The following is a 13608-nucleotide window of genomic DNA, read 5'->3' on the forward strand; positions in this document are numbered from 1 at the left end:
TCCCCCCTTTAGGGATTTTCGTCCCCTAAAATCTTACCGAAAAAGTGGTCTTCTCTTAGATTCCTTAATCTCATACTCGATACCAAAGTATCTTCGCTCAGGCGGTGCCTCCAATACATCTCTTTAATTTCTCATATGATTTGAAAGCTTACGGACTCAACTCCCAATTGTTCTTAAATTTTCAAAGGCTTCTCAGTTTCCCATGATATCATGACATAAAACCCGGATCTCAATTTGGTTTATGGAGACTAGAATTCCGAGAAATCCAGCAATCAAAGGGACCTGCACTCTTCCGAAATAATCATACAGATTTTCATCATCGATAAATCACAATCTAATAACATCTGAATCAAATTATAGTATACGTCATTACTCTCTGAATAATTAGGCAAATTTTCACTGTGAGCTTCGTACAGTTCTTTCTATATAAACCCCAAAATAATAATACCATGAATCAGCTCCAATCTGAAATTCAACATCAGAAGTCGATCCTCACTGTACTCTTTTAGTTTACTACTCACTATCACATTTTCTTTATTTTCTTGAAACACATCACCCTTCATACCACAGTGCACTACTGAAAATTAGGAAATCTTTAATCAATGCAGACTAGTCCAGTTCAGACGCTTTGGTTAGCAATATTCTCATTTTCCAAACATTGCTAACATGTAATAAACTTTTCAGCTTTCGCAAGATGAAAACTTTATCATTCTTAGTAGCTTTAACTCATATCAAAATTTTCTAAGAGATATACACTTCTCTTTCAGACTATTTGCCTTTTTCCTGTAAAGAAATGAAATTCTATTATCAGATTTGGGAAAAATGATCCTGACATAATTGTCATATGAAATCTTTCAAATAAATAATTCACACAGATTAAACACTCGAGTCGATTTGAACACCGTTGAATGATATTTCAAGTAATCCTTATCCTTTCTTTTAGTTACTAAACAATTCATCATGCAGTCCTTTACTATTCATTCCTTCTGCTAATCAAAATCATCTCAATTGCATTAGCTCAAGTAACCAAAATATCTCAATTGAAGACATTAACTATAATTGACTTACTTGAGAGAAGTAATCCACCATATCGATTGAAACTCGCATATTTATCACTTATGCCTTTACTGTTGTCAAATCCTTACACGGAAATTTGAGAAATTCCAATACTAAAATCATCACATTACCAAGATCAAATTGGAAGTATAGTCATGCTTGTCATGATTATCACGAGCTGAAGAACGCACTTCGAACATAAGTCATAATTGACAAATTATGGAATAAAGATAACAAGAAAACCAAATAAAGAAATATGATACCATGCTGGAAAATCGAAAACCAAACTCATAGGAAAATATGGAAGATCTCGAAAATTCCTCAGAGAAAAGAAGTCCAGAAGAAAAGATCATTTAGTCCCATTGGAATCAACTATAACAAGAACAATGTATCTTCCCATACATATATATCAAATGGAGCATCAAGTAGAAGAAACAGTATCATAATATCATACATATCCTCTCATCAATTCTTATCAGACGAAATGTAATAAAATGCCCGAGGAAATACAACAATACAAATTATAAACCAGTCAAACTACCAATGCTTCTATCTAACATCAAGATTAGAAAACATTCCCATATAACAAGAATTTCTTCAAAAGATCAACAGCCATAGAAATTTTTCTGAGAACGGATAAATACATGGAACATCTTAGAAGAAACTGTTAAATCTGTTCAGCCGTAACTGTCACACTCAGATATTACACATTTTAAATATCATTTCCCACAACTAGTTCTGCCATCACAAATTTCATGTTAGATCTTTCACTGAAGAAAACCAGTTCTGAATAAATTTTGATTTACATTTTCTCAACCTTGTACTGAGTAATTCAATTTACCAAAGTAAATTCATTCTCTAACGGAGACGATGCATAGCTCCAATAATCTTTATGTCAACCTGATACTTTTCTAGCTCTGACTTTACTTATCAACTCATTCTCAATCTCTAATCATACTTATAATTATTCTATCATTAAACTTTTTGGTTTTTTAACCGGGAACTTATTCAGTACAAATTTCATGAAATTCCATTATAAGCACCACTTCGATAAGAGGGAGGGGTTGTAGGGCCTCTGACTCGACTTTTTTATACATATACATACGACACAACTTTCATCATCATAGTAACATCGTCAAAATCATGTCATTCATTTCAGACAACACAACATTCATGTTGGTTTACACCAATTTTCCAATTATCCCATTCAACTTGTCAAGTAAGCCAAGCGCACTACATCATATGGAGCATTAAGTAAATATAGATAGTTATCACAATAAAAACTTTCATATCACGTGTTATCACATATATATCATAAACTTTTATTCATACTTTTCTGAACCGAGACTTATCATAATCATAATTTTACTCAAATACCTTTAATCACCTTGAACATGGTCGGTGCAACTCAGTTGGAGAGTACCTTTGTCTAAATAAGACGGTGCTCTTACACGTCGGGAGACATCACACTATCACGGATCCGTGGCATGTATAACTAGAATTTTACACATGCTAGGTTAGTTCGAGAATCAACTAAACCATAGCTCTGATACCACTAAATGTAACACATCTTACCCGTATCTAAGGCCGGAACAGGGTACGAGGCATTACCAAACTTAACCATACACAGACGAAAATCGGGCCATAAAATTTCATTTAATTCAAAACTTTTTGAACACATGTATAGACTCATATTTAAAGACATATAATGTGGCATAAAGGAGCACTTACACATCCATAATCATGAAATAACATGTCATTCACTTTCAACATATTTGCTTACCATCCTGTATATAGTATACAATCTTACATTAACTAGAACTAGACATGCTAAATCTTATTCTCATTTTATACCATCATAATGTAGTTACCAATTTGTCCATTAAACATCCATATTCAAGGCAACAATACTCATTTCCATTTAATTCATGATCCACTAGCCTCCATATAACTTACCTGATGTATTACCAATCATGCATAACAAACAAAGCTAACTATATCATCACATCAAAACATAGGACATGGCATGATTAATTAAACTTATAAACCATAATGGATAAGGACCACATCTCATGATCATATACAATAACTCAATGCAGACTGATACGTATGGTCAAAGTCATAATAATAATACATATCACAAACCAACTTCCTATACATGCCACTCACTTGATATTTCTAATATTTGAATTAATTCTCCCAAAAATGATAATTTGATTGTGTGATTTTGCCTCTGACGATCTCCAATCCTGAGCCGACCTGAAAATACTAAATAAATGGAGAGGATCAGTAATATTTACGCTTAGTAAGTCCATATGAAGTTAATAAGCAATTACTAACATGCTTTTCAAGATAAAACACTATAATTGTACAATTACACATGTTAAGGTTAAGCTATTTTATCGAGTTATAGTTACTAAATCATTCATATCTGGAGGTACAAAACTCCAAACTTAGTGTTGTCAATTTTACTTGAAACTAGACTCATATAAATTCATCCCATAAAATTTCCAGAAGTTTTGGTTTATCTAATTAGTACAGTTTATTCATTAAATTTTCCCCTCTTTAGCTGTCCAACAGTTCTGACTTCTCTTTGCTAAAAATTATTTATCTCATATTTCGCAACTTGAATGATGTTTCTACCCATTCCTCCTGAAAGTAGACTCATTTAGGATTCTATTCATATAAATTATAACTCATAATTATTTTTTTACAATTTTTAACAATTTTTCCAAGTCAGAAAAGGGGATCTAGAATTCATTCTAACACTGTCTCACAAAAATTAGAATATCACATAATGTAGAACTCTTTTTTCTCCCTCTTTTTCTTTTATATGAAAATAGACTCATTAATATTTTACTTCATAATTTTTTTGAAATTTAATTCAACTTACACAATTTTTGGTGAATTTTCAAAGTCACGCAATTGCTGCTGTCCAACACTATTTTACTACTAAAATTCACTCTTACATAATTTCACTTAATCCATTTTGTCTTATTGAAGTTCACTCAAATATCGAGCACATTGCTCATAATTTTCATAAACATATACCTACACTTATTCATCATATAATCATGTTCACATGTATTTTTACTTAATCGATTTTCCCGTTGAACTCTTCGGAATAATAACTGATACTCAGTTGCCTGTACATATTTTCACACTTGTAGACAAGGCTATTTGGTACGCATAGTAGCCTGCACTTAGTACTACACATGTGACCTAACCATCTGATACACGTAGTAGCCTGCACTTAGTACTACAGACGTGATCGAAGTTATCGGGTACGCATAGTAGCCTGCACTTAGTACTACACATGCGACTGGTTATCTCGTACATGGAGTAGCCTACACTTAGTACTACACACGTGACCTCATAATAGATCATTCGTATCGTTTCTATTCTGAAGGCTCAACTAGGAAATTCCTCACTTTCCAACATGTTACAAATTTATTCATAGTCCTTTTTCAATTTACAATTTACAACAAATAATCATTCCATACGCAGCCACATTTCATATGATAACAAAATATAATAAAATAAAAAGAATCGATAAATTATTTACGTACAAACTTGTCGAAATCTCATCAGGTACAACCGTGCAGCAATTCATACAACCCATGTAATAGTAATTTAACAGTCAATTCATGTAACAATAATTTGCCATTCAATTTCACATGACATAACAAGCATCACATTTTCCATATCATACACACCATCCATCAACTTCTCCTAAACATATTAAATCATACAATTTATGCCATAATAATGGAAAATTACAATTCAAGAATGGTATTGCATTATTATTACCACTCGAACTTACCTCGTATACAAAAATGGCCATTTTTACCATTTTGTCCACAACTTGGTATTTGGCTGATTTTTGCCCGAATTTCAATTTTCCTTGCTCTATCATTACAAATATAGCCTAATTAGGACTCAAATTATTCGAATTGACCCAAAATCATATTTTGGAAAAATTAAAATTTTGCCCCTAAACTTTGTCAAAATTACATTTTTCCCCTAAGCTCGTAAATTAAACTTCATCCTATTTTCTTATGTTTTATGACATTCTGATCATTTTTCCCTTCTATAACAACATCTAATTCACACTCTAACATGTACTTATGAACTTTAGGTATTTTTACCGATTATGTCGTTTTACTCGTTTTCACGTAAAATCGCTTAGTAAAAGTTATCTAACACAATTTCAAGCTTCATATTCTACCATAAAACATCAAAATAAACACATTTCACCTATGAGTATTTTTCCAAATATAAACCCTAGGTTAAATTATTGCTAGAATAAGCTTAACCAAGTTACCGGGATTTCAAAAATGTAAAGAACTTTAAAAACGAGGCTAAGGAGCACTTACAATCGAGATTGGGAGTTTGAACAAACCTTAACCATGGCTGATGTTGGTAGAAACAGTTGAATGAAGAAGATGATAGCTAATTTGGCTTATTTCCCTTTTTAATTCTTTTACTTATTAGTTTACCAAAATACCCCTAACTTAAAAATATTTTATTACACCCATTTCATGTCTATTTTTGTCCAAAAATTAACCAATGGTATAATTACCATTTAATGACCCACAATTTAAAATTTCAGAACAATTGGACACCTCTAGTATGTAGAACTCAACTTTTACACTTTTTACGATTTAGTCCTTTTGACTAAATTAAGTGCCCGAATGTCAAAATTTTCGAACGAAATTTTCACGAAATTATTCCGTGAAATCGTAGACCATAAAAATATAATAAAAAATAAAATTTTCATCGTCGGATTTGTGGTCCCGAAATCACTGTTCCGGCTAGGCCCAAAATCAGGGTGTTACAAAGATATTGAAACAAATGTCTAAATTCTAATAACTCAATTTTCCAATCTTTCTCATTTTTACTAAATATTTCTTGTACACACTTGTGGGTTAAGTCTTCTATTATTCTTTCAAGTGTTGTAACTTTGTGTGAGAGTGCTTAATTGTTGATTATCTACTTTTTAGAGGTATCATCTTATTCATCATTATTTTGTAACACCCCAAACCCGACCTAGACGGTATGGTCGAAACTGAGAATGTTACAAAGAAGGGTTTTGAAACAAAACTTTCATGTTAGAACTTCTACTATTAATTGTTCTAAAAGAGTCTACATTTTCAGAAAAAAACTTGTTATTATTCTCTTTAATGAAATCTTCATTTATTTCCCTTTAAAGTAAAACGTAAATTTGCAGCGGAAGTTTGTAAGTCGTTATAGTTGAAAATCGAGATTGTGTTTTGAAAACATTTGTTTGCGTAAAACCGTTTGTTGAACATCGCAGTTTAAAAGCCAAAATGCATCCAAAACCAAAATTATAAACAACAGCCCAAAGAATCCCAAAATTACAAAAATCTCAAAGGAAAATCACAAAAATTGAATAATTTAATAATAAAAAATAGTTTCCAGACTAGTGGTCACTGATGAGCCTCAGTCGCACCGACCCCCCTATGTCTGAGGATTATCTAAACAGAACAGATAAATAGATGTGAGTTTTCGTAAACTCAGTGTGTAACTTAACAAAGACAAACATGCATATAAACTCATATTTCTCATGGAATAGATCAGATATGGGCATTGGTCCTTAACAAAATCAGATAATATCATAATCAGATTATCAAAATATATAGACATGCAAAGTCCTAGCCCCATCCTCTCACACCATCTTTGACCATCCCAACACACTATGTGGGGTATGAAACACCTACTTATCCCTACACACCACATAGTGTCTTTACGAAACTTACCAGAACAGTTTGCAGTCAAGCTGCTAGTATTTTAGTGAGATGTCGCATCATAAAACACTTCCTCCACATACACAAATCCCGCCCAATACCCAGGTACAAATAACAGATAACAGATATACATAATTAACATGTCCCACATGCTCATATATAGGTAGCATACATGTTATTACGAACCAGTCAAATCATACATATCATTTTCTAAATGCTCAAATTAGTCTATCAGAATAGTAGATATCATGCCTTAGGGTTTGTTTTGTCCTTATAGACCTTATAGAAGGCTCACAGTCGATAAGAATGATGTATGTGACCCTAGGGAAAATTTTAGAATTTTAGGCCTACATGCCTGTGTTGGCCCACACGTCTGAATTGGCCTTACTCGTGTGGCCCATACGGCTTGGCCCACACGCTCAAATCGGTCTAGCCCGTATGGCCCACATGGCCACACACTCGCCAGTCACACGGTCGTGTGTCGCACATGGCCAGTCGTAAGCCAGTGTGGCGTCGAAAGGCCACTATTTTAGCTTTCGTTGAACCTCATTTTCTCGTGTTTTCGTTACACACCTGGTTCATTTTTGATGCTACAACAATCCCAAGCCCTCTGAAACTTAAGAAACAACATCCTAATGACAAATTAGAAACCAATTTAAGAATTTAACCAAGAATTTGATTATGATAAAAACCTCTCAAAACCGAATTACGTGCAATTCACTTACCACCAATGATCCAAAACACACAACATTTAAATCGATGGGGGAGCACCAATCACTTCTTGCCTTTCCCCTAAATGAGAAGTAATGAACACAATCAATGGATTTTGTTACACATAACTAGAAATCCCTTAGAATGCAAAATGGAAAAGAACTACTCAATAGCTTACCTATTCTGAACGAATCGAAGAACCCCTAAAAAGCACAGCGACGACAACACAAATGGTGTTTGGAATTGAAGAAGGACGCAACAAAAAATTTTTGCAGAGAAAGAAAAGGGGGGAAAAACGTTAGGAAAAAACCAAAATTTGGAAAAGAAGAAAAGAAATGTCCCAAAGCGGAGAGGGATTTTGGGGAAAAGAAAAAAAAACCACTAAATTCCCTAACTCCCCATTAACCCACTAAACAACATTATTCCACTAAAACTGACAATAGATTCTCATCCAACCACCATAGAGTTTCAACTCCACCGAACCTTTATCAGACAACTGAAGCAAAAATTATTATTCCTGTTCACACAGGGACTCAAACACGGGACCCGAAGGCAAGCTAACACCTTACCACTTAAACTAGTAGGCTCATTCTTATACGATTTGACTAGTAATAGACTATAAGCCAAACAACCAAGGATAAGGCTAGGATAAAAATAACAAAATTTTCGAAAGTGAGACTTGAACCCAAGACCTCAAACACACAATCAGAACACTTAGCCACTAAAAAAGATACTCATTTATGACAAATTTCACAAAAAACAATGTTAAATTAATCAGGGTGTTACAACTCTACCTCTTAAAAGAAATTTCGACCTTGAAATTTACTTGGCTCGAACATTTGAAGATACTATTGACGCATCGAGTCCTCAGGTTTCCACGTGGCTTCCTCAGCCTTGATTCTGCCACAGAACCTTAAATAACTGAATAGACTTTCTCCTCAAAATTTTTACATCTCAATCCAAAATCTGAATCGGCTTCTCCTCAAATGTCAAATTCGGTCTAACCTTGATCTCCTCAATAGAAATGTGAGATGGATGAGATTGATATCGTCTCAACATAGAGACATGAAACACATCATGGATACGATCTAACTTCAGAGGTAGCTCTAACTGATAAGCGACCAGTCCCACATGCTTCAGAATCCAATACAACCCAATGAACCTAGGGCTCACTTGCCATTACGTCTGAACAGAACTTTCTTCCACAGAGATACGTTAAGGAACATGTAATCCCCCACAGAGTACTTAATGTCCATCCATTTCAGATTTTCATAGGACTTCTATCTATCAGAAGCTGCCTTAAGACGATCCCAAATTAGTCTGACTTTGTCCTCAGTCTCGGAAACCAACTCAGGACCCAAAACCCATCATTCACCCAACTCAGTCCAACACAGTGGAGTACAACACTTACGACACTTATGACCATACATAGCCTTGTAAGATGCCATCTAGATACTAGACTGAAAAATATTGTTGTAGGCGAACTCAGCCAAAGGTAGAAAATTCTTCCAACTCCATTGGAAATCAATCACATAACTCTAAAGCAAATCCTCTAGTTTCTGAATCACCCTATCAAATTGACCATCAGTCTGAGGATAGAACTAGTACTGAAACCTAGAGCTTTATGAAGTTTCTTTTAAAACTAAGACGTGAAGCAAAGATCCTTATATGAAATTATCGAAATTAGAGCCCCGTGAAGTCTCACAATCTCAGAAAGGTATAGCTTGGCTGACTTTTACAGAGAATAATCTGTTCGAACCAGAATGAAATGGGTAGACTTGGTCAACTGATCCACGATGACCCATATAGAATCCTTCATAGTAGGTTTTAAGGGTAACCCACAACGTAGTCCGTCGTTACACGTTCCCATTTCCAAGGGGATCTTAACTGGTTGGAGTAAACCTGAAGGCAACTGGTGCTCAGCCTTAACTTGTTGGCACGTCAGACAACGAGCAACAAAATCTATTACCTCTCATTTCAAACTCGACTGCCAGTACAGTTCACAAAGGTCTCAATACATCTTATTTCCACCAGGATGCATAACATAAGGGCTACTATGCGCTTCCCTCAGAATCGACTGTCTTAGATCGAAATCATTCGGTACACAAACTCGTCCTTGGAAACACAGAACCCACTCACTATTCAACCCAAAATCACTTACTGCCACTCTCAACTTGACAGAAATGCAGAACCAGAAAATCATCCCCAACTATTTATCCCGAATCTGATCAATCCAAGTCGGCTTAACTTGTAACTCGGCTAACAGACTCCCATCCTCAAACAGACTTAAGTGAGCAAACATTGCCCTCAAGTTAGATTTTGCTCTACGACTAAGAGCATTGACCACCATATTAGCCTTAACGGGATTATACTCTATCGTGCAGTCGTAATCCTTGAGCAGCTCAATCCATTTACACTGTCTAAGTTCAACTCCTTTTGAGTAAAGAGGTACTTGAGGCTTTTGTGATCCATTTAGATGATACACTTTTCACTATATAGATGATGCATCCAAATCTTTAAGGCAAAAACCACGGTAGCCAACTCGAGATCATGCGTTGGATAATTTTCCTCGTGTGACTTAAGCCGTTGGGACGTATAAGCCACAATCTTACCATCCTATACTAGAACACACCCCAATTCGACGTCTGGCGCATCACTATAAACCACGAATTCCTTATCAGATTCAGGCTGTATCAGAATAGGAGCCTAAGTCAGAACAGAATTAAGCTTCTCAAAGCTTGATTTTTGCGCATCAGTCCAGACAAAAGGAACATTCTTACGTAGAAGCTTAGTCAGAGGAGGTGCAATCAACTAGAACCCGTCAACAAGCTGTCGATAATAACCCACAAGACCCAGAAAACTGCAGATCTCAGAATCATTCTTAGGCTGTTTCTAATCAAGTACTTCCTCAATCTTTCCAAGATCAACTCGGATCCCCTCAACAAAAACTATATGCCCCAGAAATGTTACTTCCCTAAAACTTATACTTGTTCAATGATAAGCCTAAATTATACATATTTTTACCCCATGTTTAATACTTACTCAGAATTGGTGAATTCGATGCTCCTAATTCTTTAATTTCATGTTTTATACTTAGAGGAGCATAGGAGAGTGAAAGGAACGAGAAACGGGCCAAAAATGAAGAAAATGGGCCAAAGTACGAAATCAACACGGCCTGGACCTCCTCACACGGGTAGACAACAAGGTCGTGTCAATTTGGCAGAATTGGAGCACGACTCACACGGGTATAGCACACGCCCGTGCCATTCTAACAGGCTCGAACATGACTTGAAGTAATCGCACAAGGGTGAGAAGTCTAATTCAGAAAAGGCCACTTTTGAGGGCTTCTAGGCATTCCAAAGCCTATAAATACACCCTAAAAGAGGAGAAAAGGGGAGACGGAGAATAGGGGGTAAGAAATTACTCCAAAGAAGCCGATTGATCCATCTTAGAAGCCAGATTCATTATCAAGATTGAAGATCTCTCCTCAATTTCCCTTCAAGAGTTTTGAGTTTTCTTTATGTTTTGTATTCTTTATTCTTCTGAGATGTTTTCTTATTTAGTTATGAACTAAAACCCCTAAATACCTAAGGGGAATGAAACCTAAGACGAATCTTGTTATTATTTTCTGAATCGTATGATAAATATTTAACTTGTTCTTAATTATGTGTTCTTAATTCTTGTTTTGATATCCCAGGATACTGATTCAAGACATGCTCTTATTCAGAGGAGGAATAGACCTTGTCTAAGAGTACTTTTGTCATAATTAAGCGGAGTTGATTGCAAGCCTAGAAATAGGATGACAAGATTTTGCCGGATTAGGGTGAAACCTAATAAGGGGATCTATAGATTGAGTTAATGCAACCTAGAATGTTAATTAAAGAAAAGTCTCGGTTATGTAATCTAGGGATTAGACGTTATTAGTCTTGAATAGGGATAATAACTTAACTTAGGGATCTCTGCGGAACAAGTTGAATGAATAAATCATCCGATTCGGAGCCAGAATAACAAGTAAAGTCTAGGTGGATTGTTCCTTAGGTATTGTCTCAAGTCAATCGATTTTCCCAAAAGCAATTCCCCAATTCTTTTCTCTGTGCGTTCTTAGTTTAGATAATTAGTTAATTAAAACAAAAACCCCTTTTATTCTTAGGCTAGATAATAAAAAGACAGTCATTACTAGTACTTTTAGTTTCTTTGGGTTCGACAATCTGGTCTTGCTAAAACTATACTACTGTTCGATAGGTACACTTGCCTACATGGCAATAATAGTTAGTTCAAGAACGAGTAATTATAAATATTTAAAACCTATCACGAAACCTCATGATTAAGTTTTTGGCGCCGTTGCTGGGGAACTAAAATATTAGGAACACTCAATTTTTATTACTTTAGCAATTTATTTTTCTTGCAATTTAATTTAATTTAATTTTATTATTATTACTAATTAACTTCCTTTTTCCTTCTCTTGGCAGGTTTTCATAGTTTATGAATAGAAGAAACTCGTCGAGACCATTACTTTTTGACAAAAAAATCGATCGCACGGTTCGTAGAAACCAAAAAGAAATAAAGCGAACCTTAAGATACACGGAGAACGAGCAAGAAGACGATACTCAACCCCTAACCGAAGAGATGGCTGAAAACCAAGGCAATTAGCTACCTCCTGCAATTGCGGCTAATCAAAATCCTGCTCCACGTACTATGTATGACTAGCTAAACCTTCTTTAACAGGAACTGAGTCAAGTATAGTTAGACCTGCTATTGCTGTGAATAATTTTGAACTGAAACCTAACACAATTCAGATGATACAGTAGTTTGTTCAGTTTGATAGTTTGCAGGATGAGAATCCCAACACTCACTTGGCGAATTTTCTGGAGTTTTGCGACACTTTCAAAATTAATGGAGTTTTTTATGATGCCATTCACCTTCGATTATTCCCTTTTTCACTAAGAAACAAAGCCAAATAGTGGTTGAACTTGTTACCACGAGGGTCCATCACTACTTGGGAACAAATGACTGAAAAATTTCTACTAAAATATTTTCCGGCTAAAACGGCTAAGTTACGAAATGATATCTCTTCTTTTGTGCAGATTGACTTAGAAACACTTTACGATGCATGGGAGAGATACAAGGATCTATTGTGAAGGTGCCCTCACCATGGGTTACCTCTATGGCTGCAAGTTCAAACGTTTTACAATAGTGTGAATCCCTCAACAAGACAGATGATTGATGCAGCTGCTAGAGGAACCATCAACAAAAAAACACCTGAAGAGGCTTATGAATTCATTGAAGAAATGTCACTGAATAACTATCAGTGGCAAGTCATGAGGACTAAGCCAACAAAAATAGCCGGCATTTATAATGTCGACTCAATTACTATGCTGTCAAATCATGTAGAACTTCTCAATAAAAAGATTGATGGTTTACTTGATTCTACGCAGGTACATCCAGTAATGAGGTGTGGCTCAAGTGGAGAAGGTGTGCATATAGAATATCAATCCTTCAATCCTACAATCGAAGAGGAACAAGTCAACTATATGGATAACAATAACTTTCGATCTCAAAATAACCCATACAGTAATACTTATAATGGAGGTTGGAGGAACCACCCAAATTTCTCTTAGGGTGGTCAAGGGAATCAAAAGCCACAAAATCCTCAGGGTTTTCAACAACCACCTTATCAACAAGAGAAGAAACTAAACCTTGAAGAGATGCTCTCTAAATTCATCTCGGTATTAGAAACTCGTTTCCAAAATATCGAGACAGCACTTAAGAATCAACAAGCATCGATCCAAGGGATCAAAACTTAGATAGGGCAGCTATCCAAACTTATCTCCGAACGACGACAAGGTAGCTTACCAAGTAATACTGAACCTAATCCAAGGGAACACCTCAACGCAATTAGTACTTAAGATAAGGAAGGATTCATTGTGCCTGAGCCAAAATTGATGCAAGAAACTGTGGTGAGCAAAGGTAAAAGTAAGGTAAGTCATAACAAAATGGTGAATGAAGAATATAGACCTCGTGTCCCATACCCTAACGCGACAAGGAAAGACCGCTCAGACAAACAATTCGGTAA

At 35.4% G+C, this 13608-nt stretch overlaps 1 non-coding gene across 1 annotated transcript; it reads right to left on the reverse strand.

Moving 5' to 3' along the window:
- Positions 1 to 12586: 12586 nt before the first annotated feature.
- Positions 12587 to 12693, reverse strand: LOC128294250 (small nucleolar RNA R71). The gene has a single exon (XR_008284564.1). It is a non-coding gene; the product is annotated as a small nucleolar RNA R71 (small nucleolar RNA).
- Between the last annotated feature and the right edge of the window lie 915 nt (positions 12694 to 13608).

Source organism: Gossypium arboreum, chromosome 6 (assembly GCF_025698485.1).
Source record: "Gossypium arboreum isolate Shixiya-1 chromosome 6, ASM2569848v2, whole genome shotgun sequence".
Classification (NCBI taxonomy): domain Eukaryota; kingdom Viridiplantae; phylum Streptophyta; class Magnoliopsida; order Malvales; family Malvaceae; genus Gossypium; species Gossypium arboreum.